At 50.4% G+C, this 16,800-nt stretch overlaps 1 protein-coding gene across 2 annotated transcripts in view; it reads right to left on the bottom strand.

The window, feature by feature from the left end:
* Positions 1-15,818, bottom strand: part of LOC140385293 (cAMP-regulated phosphoprotein 21-like) — a 646,047-nt gene extending 630,229 nt beyond the window's left edge. Inside the window, exon 1 of one of the 2 annotated variants that reach the window (XM_072467301.1) lies at positions 15,712-15,818. The gene's annotated coding sequence lies outside the window, so the exon portion shown is untranslated. The remainder of the gene's footprint in view (positions 1-15,711) is intronic. The other variant, XM_072467302.1, reaches the window with a different exon arrangement.
* Between the last annotated feature and the right edge of the window lie 982 nt (positions 15,819-16,800).

Raw genomic sequence — 16,800 nt, 5'->3', positions numbered from 1 at the left:
CTTGCGAGCTCGCCACCGAGGTTCAGGGGCGAGTGCACAGCCCACCACAGGTCACACTGACTCACAGGGGAAACAGGTGGGCCCAGAAGTGGGAGGTCTCTACGCCAGAATGGGAAATCTGAATTCAGATGCTGCATTTCTGCTGGTCCTGTACCTTCTTGGAGGGCCCTGACACTGGAAAGGCAAGCCTGCGGTAGTACAGCCATAATGGACGAAGGGTCCACTCATATTTGATGGGGAGGTGGGTTGCCACAAGGTCATTACTGACGAGGGCAAGTCTAATGATGAGGCATGTCAGTTACGAATATTTATTTGCATCAGAGATCGTTCATCTATAAGTCAGATAACATTCCTGTAGCCTGACAGCCACGCCAATTGTGCCCACTTACTCACCACTGATGCATGTAAGTGCCACTCAGGAGTTAACCCTTGTCACGCTAACCTGCTCATTCAGTGACTGCACCACTGGCCAAGTGAGCAAGCACATACATCAAGCAAGGGTACACTGGCTGAGCAGAGCACTCTGACCCATCAAATATGTGTGCTGGTGCATCTTGACAGCTATCCCCCATTGATTGTTACACACCAAGGTATTTGAGTGAAGTTTGGGACAAATTCCCGCGTCTTACTTGAGAGATCTGGATAAAGTTGGGTAGCCAAAGCTGTGGCTTCTCAGTCAATCTGCATGGGCAGGATGGTGTGGGATCTTGTCCATTCTGGGAGCTGATGAAGGACATGTTCTTAAAGTGGCTGCAAGCACATTAATCACTGGCCATCAAGGTGCAGTAAAAAAAGGATGACCGCTTGAAGGCAAAAGTTAACTCACTCTTTTCCTTTGCAGTGATTAGTGTGAGAAAGAGGTGGGGCCTATAGAACCGCTATCATTCTTCTGGCGTATCGAGAAGAGGGAGACATCTGGCTCTCCAGAGTCAAGACCAAAACCCTGAGGGTTGGCAAGGCTTGCCCCGCTGCCACAGGAGGGACCTCAAAGAGTAGTCACCCGGAGACGCCTTCCACAACCCAGGCGTACAGATGGTAGCTGGACGTCGGGCAGATGAGCAACAACCATGCCTTTCCAGGTGCATTTATACAACCTCCTTCAGGAGTTGGCACCGGTGAACTTGGAGGGCATCTACTGCCTGTGGCATTCAAAGTTACAGTCGCCCTGAACTTTTATGCAACTGGCTCCTTTCAGGATGCCACACATAACTGTTGAAGCATCTCACAGGCCTCCTCTCAGAAGTGCATCAAGGAGGTGATGGATGAACTCTTCGCAAGGACTCACAACTACATCAACTTCGACCGGGATCTGGCAAGCCAGGACATGAGCCCAGGTTTTTGGCTTTCCACAAGTACAAGCGGAGGGAGCCATTGACTTGACTGCCATGGCTCTCCGATCCCCGTGGCATCAGGGAGTGCAGTTCTACTCCCTCAAAGTTCAGCAGGTCAACTGCCACATGAAACGTATCCGCCTGGTGTGTGCTAGGTTCCTGGGGAATGTATACGACTCATACATCCTGAGCCCCTCTCAGATCCCGATGTTTTTGAGGGGCCACAGTGGCTGCAGGGTTGTGTGGCAGTGCCACTCTTCTCAGCCTGTGGGACTAAAACTGAAGTGGTTACAGGAAGCAGGGAATCAGCAGGGAAACTCCCAGAGTAACCTTGCTGGATAGCCCAGGGCTGTGCACCAGCTTCTCCTTCCCTCAATGGGTGGCCGAGGGCCATTGGCTCCTGATGGATTTCCGAGGGACCCTGGCTTCCTTCTTGGGATGGAGGAGCAGCTGGAGTGAGTTCGAGAAGCCTCGCTGTCCTCTGGCATTTGCAGTCATGGATGCCCAAAAGTGCTTGTACGATGGAGGGTATGTTCTGCACCATGAGTGCTGATCATGTACCATTGGATGCATATTCTGCAACAGTGCAGAACAAAAGTCTTGCAATCCTCGTTGTGTTGACCTGGTAGTCACGGAGCGGCAACACTATATTACGATCCCAGTTGAACGGGAAGATCCCAGATTGGAACCCAGCTCAAAAGACCACAGGCGGGATTCTCCGACCCCCCACCGCGCCGGAGAATCGCCGGGGGTCGACGTGAATCCCACCCCCTCCCCAAGAATTCGGCCTGGCGTGAATCGCGTCACCCGCTTCGGAGAATGGTGGGGACCGGCGCGACTCAATGGGCCCTGGGGCTGCCCGAATACTCCAGCCCACAATGGGCCGAAGTCCCGCCCGTTTTTTGCCAGTCCCGCCGGCGTAAATTGGAGTAGGTCCTTACCGGCGAGACCTGGCGGGGCGGGCGGCCTCCGGGGTTCTTGGGGGGGGCGCGGGGGAATCTGGCCCTGGGAGGTGCCCCCATGGTGACCTGGCCCGCGATCGGGGCCCACCGATCCATGGGCAGACCTGTGCCGTGGGGGCACTCTATTGTTCCGCACCGGCGGCTGTAGCAGTCCGCCATTGCCGGTGCAGAAACGAAGCCATCTGCGCATGCGCGGGGATGACACCAGCACGCACCGGCGCTCCCGCACATGCGCCAACTTGCGGCGGAGGCCCTTCTTCGCCGGTTGGCGTGGCGCCAAACCCTTTTCCCGCCGGCCGGCGGGGAGCAAACCACTCTGGCGCCGGCCTAGCCCCTGAAGGTGAGGAGGATTCCGCACCTTTGGGGCGGCCCGATGCCGGAGTGGTTCACGCCACTCCTCGGCGCCAGGACCCCCCGCCTTGCTGGGTAGGGGAGAATCCCGCCCCAAAACTTTGAAGATTTGATTTAGAAAACGTTGAGAGCAAGAAAAAAGTATTAAAGGTGAAAAGCTGGATTATTATACAAAACTCTCCCCTTAGCTTAACAAATACATACAGTTTTAAAGATTAACATGGATTACAAAGTACATTTTCAGCTACAGTAGTCCCATTAATGCAAAACGGCCCTATAGGCACACAAGACGACTGTGGTCAAAAACACACTCCACTCTGAACTCAAGTTAGTGTCTGTGGATTTCTCCTCAGAATCCCCCAGAGATGAGAGCCCCAAAAGGCATTCCCAAAAACACGCTTTAAAATCTTCTCTCATCATGCTTTCCCTTAGCGGTTTGCATTCTGAAATCCAGTCTTTTATAAATCACACTTTTTAACAAAGCTTCCTCTCCACTGTTAACAGTGAATCCAGTCCAGAATTTTTCACCAACCCCATCGGATTTCAAGCTGCTCACAATTGCTTTAACTCTCGATTCCCAGACTATATTAAGATTACATCTCATCCAACTCCAGTGGAGTTACAAGGTCCTCCCATAAACCCTCCTCCACCTTGGGAAACTCCACCATATCTTTCCCATCCTGCGGAGGGTTCAAATTGCATAAATTTTGGTAAAAGTCTTAATTACCTCATTGACCTTCTCCTGATCTGAGACTAGACCCTCAACCCGTGTAGCCATGTGGCTAATCTCCCTCTCAGCCCCCTGTTTCCTCAGCTGATATGCCAGGAGCTGACTTGTCTTCTCCCCATATTCGGCAATAGCCTCATTAATAGTGGCCACGTTAAAGGATTGGAGGCAACTCCACCACCATTTTAACTTGAGGGCCGCCTCTAAGCTGACCCCTACCTGTGCGAATCAGTTATTCAAACTTGCTAGGTCGGATGTGAGATTTAGCGAATGGAAGGATAAAGGTTTAGAAAAACTGGGAGATTTATTTATAGTAGGTCAGTTCGCTGGCTGAAGAGAACTGAAAGAAAAATATGGGGCAGGATTCTCCGCCGCCGGGATGCTCCATTTTGTCGTCAGCCGGGTGGTTTCCCGACGGCGTGGGGCTGCCCCACAATGAGAAACCCCATTGATCAGCCAGCGTAACGGAGCATCCCGCCGATGGGCTCAGAGATACTGATGGGTTCAGGTAATTCCATTTGCACAGCTGGGTCAAAAGGTACTTTTTAGCCTTTCCAATGAAGCAGCCTTTCTATCTTGCTTGAGAGGATCTTATCCTGCTCTGGTTTAGAGGTGGCCAGCACATTGGGTATATACCAGCGAATGATGGGGTGGAGACAGGCTTTGTTGAGGGTGTAAGGGCAAAGTGGATGGAGGAGTTGGGTCTGCTCTTGGAGGAGAAGGTTTGGAGTGAGGCGCTGGGTGGGTGAACTCGACCGCGTCCTGTGTGAGGCTGTGTCTCATTATAGCTGAAAGTGGTGTTCCGAGCTCACCTCACCAAGGTGAGAATGAGTCGGTTTTTTGAAGGTGTGAATGATAGATGCAATCGGTGTCTGGAGGGCCCGGCACATCATACACACATGTTCTGGTCATGCTCAAAGCTGCCGGACTTCTGGAGGTTCTTTTTTGAGACTATGTTGGCAATCCTGAACATTGGGTTGGAGACTTGCCGATTGGTGGTGATTTCTTTTGGCTTCAGTTGTGTCAGAACTCCAGACAGGGGCAGGGCAGATGTCCTGGCCTTTGCCTCAATGGTGCAAGGAAACGTATCCTCATGGGCTGGTGGTTGATTACACCGCCAAGCGTCTCGGCGTGGCTGAGTGACTTGATGGAGATTTTACACCTCGAGAAGGTTAGGTTTACCGTGAGAGGGAGGGTTTTATTGCAGATGGTCGCCGCTTATATTGTACTCTAAAGAGCAGGTCACTGTTAGCTGTTGTGGGGGACAGGGTGGATGGGGGGGGTTTATTATCTAAATGTTACTGTTGTAAGGGAAGAGGGGATGGGGGGACTCTTACTGTTTAATTGTTATTCTGAGAATTGCCGGGGCTCCGCATGAATCGCGCCACGCCGCCCCGACCCCCGCACGCGATTCTCCCAACCCCCCAAAACCAGCGCTGCGTGAATCACGTCAGGCCGCTCGTAGAATCGCCGCAAATGCCGACCGGCGATTCTCCGGCCCGGATGGGCCGAGCGGCCGCTCCGACACGACAGGGTCCCGCCGGCGCCCTCCACCCCTCCGAAGGGGTCTTGCCCGCGATCGGGGCCCACTGATCGGCCGCCCGGCCTACATTCTGCCGCGGCCGGCCCCTGAACACCCACACCATATTGCGTCAGGGCCGGCGCATGTAAGAAGTTCCCCGTGCATGCGCAGGATGGTGCGGCCCAACTGCGCATGCGCAGGATTGAGCTGCCCCAACTGCGCATGCGCGGGTTGGCGCGGCACCCATTTGGCACTGCGTACAGAGGCCGGAGCGGCGTGAACCACTCCAGCGCCATGCTGGCCCCTGTGGGGGCCAGAATAGGACGTGCCCGGGGGCCAGAATAGGACGTGCCCAGGCCCTGTTCACGCCGTTGTGAAACGCGACGGCGTTCATGACGGCGCGAACACTTGGCGCCATATCTGAGAATCGCCCCCAAACATTTAATCTACCTCTGAAGTCTGCTGTCCCACTTTAAATCTAGTTACTGCAATTGTCTCTTTAACTCAGAACGCTTTGTTTACTCCTCCTCTGAATTCTTCTGATCAATACCTTGGTCTCTAGTCATTTAACTCCAGGCTTCTTGGACACTTTTCTTAATTTCTCTCACTTTCTTAACTGGCTGGACTTTAGATTTCTGGCATCTGTTTTCTTAACCATGGTTCCATAGTATGGCTTTTCTTCTAGCAAGGCTGAGCGAGATGTTCCCTCTCCAGCCTTCTAAACCAACTGCTTCTATCATAGCTGTGAGAGATGCCCTTTCCCTACCTATCCAACTGCTATCAAATTAGTTAAATTTAACTCAAAAGCTTCTCTATCTTACAAGGCCCCAGTTGCTAAGCAACACCCACATGCTTCTTCCTTTTATTTATTCTTCACACTGCAGCCCTCTCTAAGCACAATAGAGACACAGTTGGAACTTAACCAGCCCGAACACAGACAAACATCTTTGAACAGCATGAACCTAACTATTGGTTTTACCCTTCCAGGCACAACTAAATAAAACCCACTTAAAACTCTATCTTATTTCTAATGCTTACAAATACAAATATAAATCCCTTAAAACTACATGTACTTTCCGAACAACAGAAGGTGTTAGGACTCCTCCATTCTGCCTTTCAATCCAAAGAGTGGAGCTTATATCCCTCCCTGATGTTTCTGACTTTGCCTTTGTAGCTCCAGCAATTGAAGCATGACCGAGTCCGGAGGCACGTCATCTGACTGGGCCTTAGCAGATTCCTGGCCTCCAGCAATCCTCTGTGTGTTGGATCCCTGGGTCGCCCTTGCTTCCACCTGCTGTGGAGCACAGAGAGTGAGGTGTTCACCAGTCTGTGACCCCGAGGCCTCGCAAATTCTAAGAGCCCTCAGGTTGTGTCTCTACACTGACGGAGGGTGAGGGTGAAAGCTGTGATGGTTTTTCAATGACAACATCTGGGACATCATCTAAGCTGGCCTGTGAGGTGGACTCTTGGATATGTCTGGTAGAGGCATTGGGCTGTTTCCCTGATGTGCCTGCCAGAGAAAGGAGATTTCATTAGTACATGGCAGGGACACTCACAAGCAGGGACATTACTCATGAAATTCTGGTGTGATGGACAGTGGAGTACTGGATCTTCACTTGGTTTATAATAATAGCTTATTGTCACAAGTAGGCTTCAATGAAGTTACTGTGAAAAGCCCCTGGTCGCCAAATTCCGGCGCCTGTTCGGGGAGGCTGGTACGGGAATTGAACCCACGCTGCTGGCATTGTTCTGCTTTACAAGCCAGCTGTTTAGCCCACTGTGCTAAATCAGCAACCACCTCACCCTCAGCGCCGTTCCTCCCCGGCCAGCTGGAGGGCTCTCTTTTGAAGTCACAGAATATTTCTAACTCGGCCATCCCTCCCCCCCGTGTGGGGTCTCTCTCTCTTATTTTGTGCCAGCTTGTCCTGCATGAAAGCAGGTGGAGAGACAGTGTGAGCAGGACGCAGGCCAGGGTGGGTGTGGAGGATGCCTGGCATGTATAGATGGTGAGTGGGAACTGTGAGATGATCAGGAAGTGACCCGTAGGGGTGAATGAAGATGTGTATGGGAGAGCGAATGGTGATGTCCCATGTGCTGGCAGTGTGGACTCACTGTGAATGTGCCATGGTGTTGATAAGGTATTGGTGCTGACATCGTGCCCATTATCTCCATGAGCACCCCAGTATAGGTGGCTAACGTGGCTGATGTACTACTGAGACTCAAGGGTTGCAGTCCTCCCTGTAGATACTTACATGTTTGCTCTCCTATCACCGTATCAAACTCCATATTTAATGGGCGTTTATTAACAATAAGAACAATTTTAATGTGACTTGTTTTTTATTGGAAAGGAGTTTTATTAAATTTTTAACATTCCAAACGAAACAATATAAACTATGTAAACCATAACAAACATTCTTTAACAAAATTCCATCAACAAACACTTTTTACAAAGACTCTCACCACCACTCCTCCTCCCCCCCCCGCCCGTCCCCCAACCTGGGCTACCCCCCCCCCCCCCATACCGCCATAAACAACTAAACCACCCCCCCCCCTTAAACTCTAGCAGTGACCAATTATTTGAAGTACACTATGAACGCTCTCCAACTTCGATAAAACCTCCCAATCGACCCTCTCAAGGTTTATTTGACCTTCTCGAGGCACATAAACTCCATCAAATCACCCAACCATGCCGAACCCTTCAGCGCTGCTGCCATCCTTCAGCCCTTATTAAGATAAGGGGAGACCTGATAGAGGTCTACAAAATTATGAGGGGCATAGACAGAGTGGATAGTCAGAAGCTTTTCCCCAGGGTAGAGGGGTCAATTACTAGGGGGCATAGGTTTAAGGTGAGAGGGGCAAGGTTTAGAGTAGATGTACGAGGCAAGTTTTTTACGCAGAGGGTAGTGTGTGACTGGAACTCGCTACCGGAGGAGGTGGTGGAAGCAGGGACGATAGTGACATTTAAGGGGCATCTTGACAAATACATGAATAGGATAGGAATAGAGGGATACGGACCCAGGAAGTGTCGAAGATTGTAGTTTAGTCGGGCAGCATGGTCGGCACGGGCTTGGAGGGCCGAAGGGCCTGTTCCTGTGCTGTACATTTCTTTGTTCTTTGTATGCCTCCATGCCACCAATGAAGCAAAGGCAAGGACGTCCGCCCCTGCTCCCATCCACAGTTCCGGCATATTGAAGATTGCGTAGAATGATTGCAGCACAGGAGCCAGCCATTTGGAATGTCATGTCCATGTTGGCTCTCTGCAAGAGCAACGCAACTAGCTCCACTTCACCACCTATTCCTTGTCATCCTGCAATTCGTTTTTCTGTTCAGATAATTATTCAATTTCCTTTGGAGGGCCCTGATTTAATGTGCCTCCGGCACATTCTCAGGCAGTGCAGTCCAGATCCTAACCTTGCTGTAGTATAAACATTTTCATCACCATTGCATCTTTTATGGATCACCTTACTTCGGTGGCCTCTGATACTCGATCCTTCCACCAATGGGAACAGTTCTCACTATCAATTTTGTTCAAACACCTTGATGCGACCATCAATTCACTGAGAGACACGTTGAGAAGTAAACCGTGGTTTTATTCAGCTTAGACTTGAGCCTGCCTGTGACCGGTACAACAATGAATGCGGCCCCGCAGCTCAGCTGCCTTTATACTTCCTGTAAGGGGTGCAGCCATGGGCGAGCCCGTACATGCCCCGACATATCCCCCTGTGGGTGAAGCCGTACAATGGCCCATAGGTTGAGCCCACAGGGTTAAACACATAACGTAACATGATACAGCAGTGACATGATATCACAGTGCACTGGTGAATTAACAATAGTTCCATTCACCACATTCACCCCCTGTTTAAAAAATGAATTCCGGCTTACAGATTCAGTCGGTCTGGTGCCCGGATCGTACGTTGCGACCGTCGAAGCACTGGTGTTGCAGCCGTTTTGGGTGGCTGTGGAGCTGGGCCCAGAGCAGGCACAGGCGTGGACTCCTGGAGCGGCTCTTCCGGAGCTTCATTCCTTTGGAGCGGTGCGGCGACCATATCGGGGTAGGGGCGCTGACCATGGGAGGTTGGATAGGGGTAGGGGCGCTGAACATGGGAGGTTGGACGGGACCTAGTGTGCGGGATGCAGTAGTGGTCGTGGTGTCGGAGCCTGCGGGCGCCAGGTCCCGGAGGAAGACGGTATCCTGCCGGCCATCGGGGTGTCTGATATACGCATAGTGTGCTGGAGCTGGACCCTCTCTACCAGGGGGTCGGTCTTATGGCTCCGAACATGTTTTCGGAGGAGGACTGGACCCGGTGTCATCAGCCAGGGCGGAAGCGAGGCCCCTGAGGTAGCTCCCCTCGGGAAAACAAACAAGCGGTCATGAGAGGTCTGGTTTGTGGCCGAGCAATCGGAGTGGAGTGGAGCGCATCGGGGAGGACCTCCTGCCAGTGAGAAACCAGGAGATTCCTGGACCGTAGGGTCAGTAGGACGGTCTTCCAGACCGTCGCATTCTCCCTCTCCACCTGCCCGTTTCCCCTGGGGTTATAACTGGTAGTCCTGCTCGAGGCGATGCCCTTACTGAGCAGGCACTGACGCAGTTCGTCGCTCATGAACGACGAGCCCCTGTCGCTGTGGACATAGCTGGAGAAACCGAACAGGGTGAAGACACTATGCAGGGCTTTGATGACTGTGGGAGTGGTCATATCGGGGCAGGGAGTGGCGGACGGAAAACGGGAGAACTCGTTTATGATGTTCAGGAAGTACGTGTTGTGATTATTGGTGGGGAGGGGCCTTTTGAAATCGATACTAAGGCGTTCAAAGGGCCGGGACGCCTTTACCAGGTGGGCCTTATCTGGTCGATACAAGTGCGGTTTACACTCCGCACAGATTTGGCAGTCTCAGGTTATAGCTCTGACCTCCGCGGTGGAGTAGGACAGGTTGCGGGCCTTGATGTAGTGGGCGAGCCGGGTGACCCCCGGGTGGCAGAGGTCATCGAGGATAGCACGTAATCGGTCATCTTGCACGCTGGCGCACGTGCCGCGGGACAGGGCATCTGGGGGCTCGTTGAGCTTCCCATGACGATATACTATATCGTAGTTATAGGTGGAGAGTTCGATCCTCCACCTCAAGATCTTGTCATTCTTGATCTTGCCCCGCTGCATATTGTCAAACATGAAGGCAACCGATCGTTGGTCGGTAATGAGGGTAAACTCCCTACCAGTGAGGTAGTGCCTTCAGTGCCGTACGGCTTCCACAATGGCTTGGGCTTCTTTTTGACCGAGGAGTATCGAATTTCAGAGGTGGTGAGGGTGCGGGAAAAGAACGCTACCAGTCTGCCTGCTTGATTGAGAGTGGCGGCGAGAGCGACCTCTGAGGCATCGCTCACCACCTGGAAGGGGACGGACTCGTCCACCGCGCGCATTGCAGCTTTGCCGATGTCCGCCTTGATGCAGTTGAAGGCCTGGCGGGCCTCGGCTGCCAGTGGAAAAATGGTGGCCTTAAATAGTGGGCGGGCTTTGTCCGCATACTGGGGGAATAGAAGAAAACTCCAAGGCACCTCTTCAGGGCCTTGGGGCAGTGAGGGAGAGGGAATTCGAGGAGGGGGCGCATACGATCAGGGTCGGGTCTTCGGACCCCGTTTTCCACGACGTAGCCGAGGATGGCTAGCCTGGTTGTGCGGAAAACGCATTTCTCCTTGTTGTAGGTGAGGTTGAGTTTTTGGGCGGTTTGGAGAAATCTGTGGAGGTTGGCGTCGTGGTCCTGCTGATCATGGCCACAGATGGTTACATTGTCCAAGTACGGAAACGTGGCCCGCAGCCTGTACTGGTCCACTATTCGGTCCATTGCTCGTTGGAACACCAAAACCCCGTTCGTGACGCCAAAGGGGACCCGGAGGAAATGGAAAAGGCGGCCATCTGCCTCAAACGCCGTTTAGTGGCGGTCCTCCGGGCGGATTGGGAGCTGGTGATATGCAGACTTCAGATCTACCATAGAGAACATGCAGTAGTGCGCGATCTGATTTACCATGTCTGCAATCTGGGGAAGGGGGTACGCATCGAGTTGCGTAAAGCGGTTAATGGTCTGGCTGTAATCAACCACCATCCGGAACTTTTCCCAGGTTCTTGACGACCACCACCTGACCTCTCCAGGGGCTATTACTGGCTTCTATGACCCCCTCCCGCAAGAGACGCTGGACCTCGGACCTAATGAATGTCCTGTCCTGCATACTATACCGCCTGCTTCTGGTGGCTATTCGCTTACAATCGGCGGTGAGGTTCACAAAGATGGGGGGGAGGGTCGATTTCTAGGGTCACGAGGCTGCATATGGTGAGCGGGGGCAGGGGCCCCCCGAATTTAAGAGTTAGGCTCCTGAGGTTGCACTGAAAATTGAGTCCTAAGAGGAGAGGAGTCAAAGGTCTGGGAGCACATATAGTTTAAAATTAGTGTACTCAGCACCCTGGATCTCTAGGGTTGCAGTAGTGCACCCTTGGATTTGCACAGAGTGCGACCCAGAGGCGAGGGAGGTAGTTTGACGCGTCGGGAATATTGGGAGCGAACAACGTCTTACCATGTCCGGGTGAATGAAGCTCTCTGTGCTCCTGGAGTCGAAAAGGCAAGGTGTCTCGTACCCGTTTACCCGGACGGCCATCATGGAGCTCCGGAGGTGCTTCGGTCGCGACTGGTCCAGGGTGACCGCGCTGAGCTGGGGGTAGTCGGCGGCATGATCGGAGGTGCTGGGCCGGCCCCGCGATGGCTGCTGTCCATATCGTTCGTATATCTCGTGCGGTGTAGCAGATGGCGGCCAAGATGGCGGCCCCCGTTGGTCGATCGTGGCGGGCGGTGAGGAAGATGGCGTCCAAGATGGCGGCCCCCATGGATAGCACGTGGCCGGCCGCGTGGGGGAGGATGGCCAAGATGGCGGCCCCTATGAGTCGCACGTGTTGTGCGGAGGCGGAGGCGGCAGACACGCTGCCACTTTGCGGGGTCTGCGGGCCTGTGGATCGGGTCTGTGAGTTAGAGTTTTTAGACCTGGCCAGGCAGACCTTGGCGAAGTGTCCTTTTCACCCGCAGTTACTACAGTTGCAGGTCGGCCAGTGCTGTCGGGGATGTTGGGATTGGCCGCAAAAATAGCAGGGCTGCCCCCCATGATGGGTGGGCGGCCGCGCGGCACAAGCCTGGGGTAGTCTCTGCCCGGGGGCCCACGAGGGGGTCGCGTGGGCGGCAGGGAACGCAGTAAGGCTCTGAAACGCGACCTCCAGGAAGGTAGCTAGTGTTACCGTGTCCTCCAGGTCCTGGGCCCCTTTTTTGAGCAGGCGCTGTCTTACATAGTTCGATCGGACCCCCGCCACGTAAACGTCGCAGATAGCGAGCTCCATATGCTGAGGGGCCGTAACGGCCTGGTAGTTACAGTTGCGCGTGAGGGTTTTGAGGTCGCGTAGGTAGTCATCTAGCGACTCCCCGGGGCGCTGGCGGCGAGTGGTGAAGATGTGTCGCGCGTAGACCTCGTTCACGGGCCGTACATACATGCATTCGAGTAGTGCGAGGGCCTCTGTATTGGACGCAGCGCCGTCGAGCTGGACAGAAATACGATGGCTCACCCATGTGTGGAGAAGACTCAGTTTCTGTTCGTCCGTGACGGATGGCGTAGACGACGCGGCGAGATAGGCCTTGAAGCATCAAAGCCAGTGCGAAAAAATTTCTTTTGCCTCTGCGGCCTGTGGATTGAGTTCCAGTCTGTCAGGTTTGAGGGCTGATTCCATAGTAGTATTTTAAGCTGATTAAATTGATACGACCATCAATTCGCTGAGAGACACATTGAGAAGTAAACCGTGGTTTTAATCAGCTTTAGAGCTGAGCCTGCCTGTGACCGGTACAACAATGAATGCGGCCCCGCAGCTCAGCTGCCTTTATACTTCCTGTAAGGGGTGGAGCCATGGGCAAGCCCGTACATGCCCCGACATATCTCCCTGTGGGTGAAGCCGTACAATGGCCCATAGGTGGAGCCAACAGGGTTAAACGCATAACGTAACATGATACAGCAGTAACATGATATCACAGTGCACTGGTGAATTAACAGGAGTTCCATTCACCACACGCCTCATGATTTTGAATCAATCAAAGCTCCTCTGAACTTTCTCTTCTCCAAAGAGAACAGTCCCAGCTTCTCCAATCTATCCACATAACCGAAGTTGCTCATCCTTGGAACCACTCTGATGAATCTTTTCTTATATCTTCATATCCTTGCTAAACTGTGGGGCACAGAATTGGACACAATACTATTTGAATCCAAACCAGTGTTTTGTACACCTATATCTTAACTCCCTTGATATTGTACTGTATTCACCTTTTGTATAGCCCAGGATTCCATATGCTATATTATTTATTAGTCACTGCTCAGGCTGCCCTTCTACCTTCAATGATTAGTGCACATTTATCCTGTATTCTGTTGATCTGCTACAACTCCAATAGCATACTTACCTTAACACTGGCCCAGCATATTCCAATTGTCAAAGAGAGTTTCTGGGCATGATTTAATGGGGAAAAAAAGAGTCCCGTTTTGGGCATGTTTAGCAGGGTGTTTCTTGATGCCTGCAGCATCAAGAATGACCCTGCTATCATGCTATCAAACGGGACTTTTTCTTTTGGCCTTGACAAGGAATGCCCCGCCAACACTACACTTACCTTGCTTAGGTAGAAGAGATAGGAACGTCACTTAAATGCTGCCCCAATCTCTCAAATCCTCTCGGACTCCCCAACGCAGTGTCCGAGGTTCCCCTAAACATTTACCTGCCAAGGGGTCTTCAAGCCCCCCCTCACCCTACCTCATAAGGTAGGGCATCCATGAGCCTGATCCCTGGCACCGGCAACCTGGCACCTTGGCACAGCCAGCCTGGTATCCTGGCAGTGCCCCTGTCAGCCGGCAGTATCACCCGGGCACCCTGGAAGTGGCAGTGTGGCAGTCAGGATGCCCAGGTGGCAGTGCCAAGGTGCCAGACTGACAATGCCAAGGTTCTCAGGTGGCTGCAGGAGTGCTAGGGTACCACTCTACCCAGAGACTGATCATTCGGCAGCCTCTGATAGCGTGTGAGATCCACCCCCTCCCTCAGGTGCCATTACGTTAGTGTGGACCAGATGCTAAATGGCACCATGGCGAGGCCTCCTAGGCGCAGCCGTTCATTCCGAGCATCGGACGCCGCCATATTTAAGTGAGCCTAACTTTTGAGATTTAATGGCTTTGTTGCATCACCGAGTCGTGTGCAACAAAGCTGTTCAATGGCAGCCTCTGTTTACAATGAAGCAGCCTTTGGATCAAAACTTGTAAAAATTCTCCTTGCTATTCTGCTTCAACTATTCAAGCATTGATATCAACTTTTACTGCTTGAAATGTACAATTATAATCCCATGTACAGAGGTTTGGTTTCTTTCTTTATTTGATTTGATTTATTGTCACTTTCTTTACATGAAATGTTCTCTTTTAAACGGGCCCTCAATCCTTTAGCACTTCAAATGAAAGTGAGTGGTACACAGAACCAGATTACGTCAGCTCACCACATTCTGCCCAAGAATTTAAAAAACACCAAAAAGTGCATTTTTCAGTTTGTGGGTGAACTGGAAAGGACTTTTTTCAGCTTATTCTGAGAATCAACAATTTCTTTGCTCATTAGATTTTCACAAGGTTTCTCTTAAATGTAAGCGCATTGGGCTGAAAACTTGCTTTTGCGCGCCAAGGTGCAAAACATATTCGTTACAAACTTATTTGTGAAATTTCACACACAGCACTTTATTAATGCAATTAATTTGAATCAGTAGAACACTAACCCACCAGAAAAAAAGTTACCAAGCACTTTCTCTTAACCCTTGAAAGAAACAGCAAATACCAAGACAAAATAAAAATGCATCATTGCATCAATTTAAAACACTGAGTACACCCCTTAAACAAATAAACTTAGGAGGAAATGAACATTATGCACTCACCACATCTTACATTTTCCCCCCCTCAAATACTACCAGAACACATGACACAACCTATAAGCAAACAAAGTCTAGATCTGACTCAAAACAGAGAAACATTTTAAGCCACAATGTGTGTACATTAGTGACCAAGAATTGAAAGAATGTTATGCAGCTCAGGAATTAACTGAATGCTGACATGCAGCGTGACGTTACAATTCAGGATCACACTTATACAACAAGGTCAACCGTGCCAAGGCAACAACTTTCCTAAACAAATTGCGATAATACTGAGACAAAGACTTCCAGAGAAACCGTCGTCATTAACTATACTTCTCGACAAAACCTCTCACGGGTTTCATGATATCTGTTCAGAGGCACGGGCTGTCAGCTTTTATTTGTTATATTTCATTGAAAGATGTTGGGGAAAGGGTTGATATGAGCAACAGTAGCCTCACTTTCCTGGTTCTAAAGTTGAAGAAAATTACAATGATTAACAAAAAGAAAGAAATCGACCCTTAGAACTGTCTGACAAGATCAATCAAAAAGACACAACTAATATTGATGTTTTGTCTCATTTTTTGGAGTATATTAGCCATCGAACCTTAAACAGATCAGCTTCAGTACAGACATGCGCACAGCATAGACACGACTGACAGATATCCACGTTGCCTTTTTCCAAGTCACTGATCTTGGATACTATTACTGAACATTTCCACAGATCGGACTTCCAAGATAACAACACGGGGCTCCATTAAGCATTATATACTCCATTAAAACCATTTGCAATGATCCTCATTTAGCATGACTGCCGGTTGAATTCCTCCACCCATAATTAAATACAGACTTAGATATTAGCTTTAAAACATTACTCACCTCATAGACGTATAAAGTTCAGAAACTAACAGAGACAGATCCTTCCTGATATAATAGTGCGGACCATGCCAAACTGGCGACACGGGTGTATGCCAGATACCAAGTGCAATGCTGCACCAGCACCTGTTCAGAGGCATACACTGACAATCCACCATTTGACTGCCGTTAACCAATCCTACTGAAGTACTGAAGTGGAACAGTTCTGGCTATCTCTAGGCTGCCTAGCTGTGTACTTAAACTAGACTCAATGTGTTCACTTTGTGCTCATCAGAATTTTGCACACTATGGATTAGTAGCAGCTTCTGTAACTTACAGTATAAAGCATGATACACTAAGGGCGTAATCTCATTCACTGCTATTTAAGGAAAATTGGTAGTAAATTAAGTACTTCCATAGTTGCATCATAACTTGTTCCCAAAGCACAGTTTGTTGCAGTTTCCTAATGATAAATTCAAATACAGACCATATTTTTTTGCAGATGGACTAATCCCAAATCATGCTAAAGTGTGGATTTATATTCCCCACAAGTCTATCAAACTTTCCAAATAATTAAATTAAATGTTTTAGAGGAATTGACTGATACCTATTTTCTGATAACAGGAAAGGAGAGACAAACATTTGAATATCTTGGGTTATTAATTGCGAGACATTCAGACAGATTGAAAGATAATTTCAGATCTCAAAGTGAAACTTTTCGTTCAAACATACCACATGAAACAACACAAATATACCTTCTCCTCGGTGGAACACCCGCAGCGGCTGGTCATCATGATTCTCCATATCCCTCTCCCTGGATCTTAGTTACAGATATTCCAATTTGAATCCTGTCTGATTGACAGAAATGGGGCAGTAGTTTAATGCTTACTCCTGCTGACCACTTGCAGCCATTTTAAACTTACTTCTTTTGGAGATAGCTGAGGTGCTCTAAGGCCTTGTGTAAACTATTAGAATCTGACGATACAATTATGACGCCAAAGGTACTCTAATTAAGGTCTGCAGCAATTTCATCCATTTGCCAATAATATCTATCAGAGAATGGATCCGGAGCCAGAAGAGGCCTCAAATTTAATTTAATATTTTAATATCCTT

This window comes from Scyliorhinus torazame, chromosome 11 (genome assembly GCF_047496885.1).
Source record: "Scyliorhinus torazame isolate Kashiwa2021f chromosome 11, sScyTor2.1, whole genome shotgun sequence".
NCBI lineage: Eukaryota > Metazoa > Chordata > Chondrichthyes > Carcharhiniformes > Scyliorhinidae > Scyliorhinus > Scyliorhinus torazame.
The sequence above is the reverse complement of the archived record's forward strand: the minus strand, read 5'-3'. Positions and strand labels throughout refer to the sequence as shown.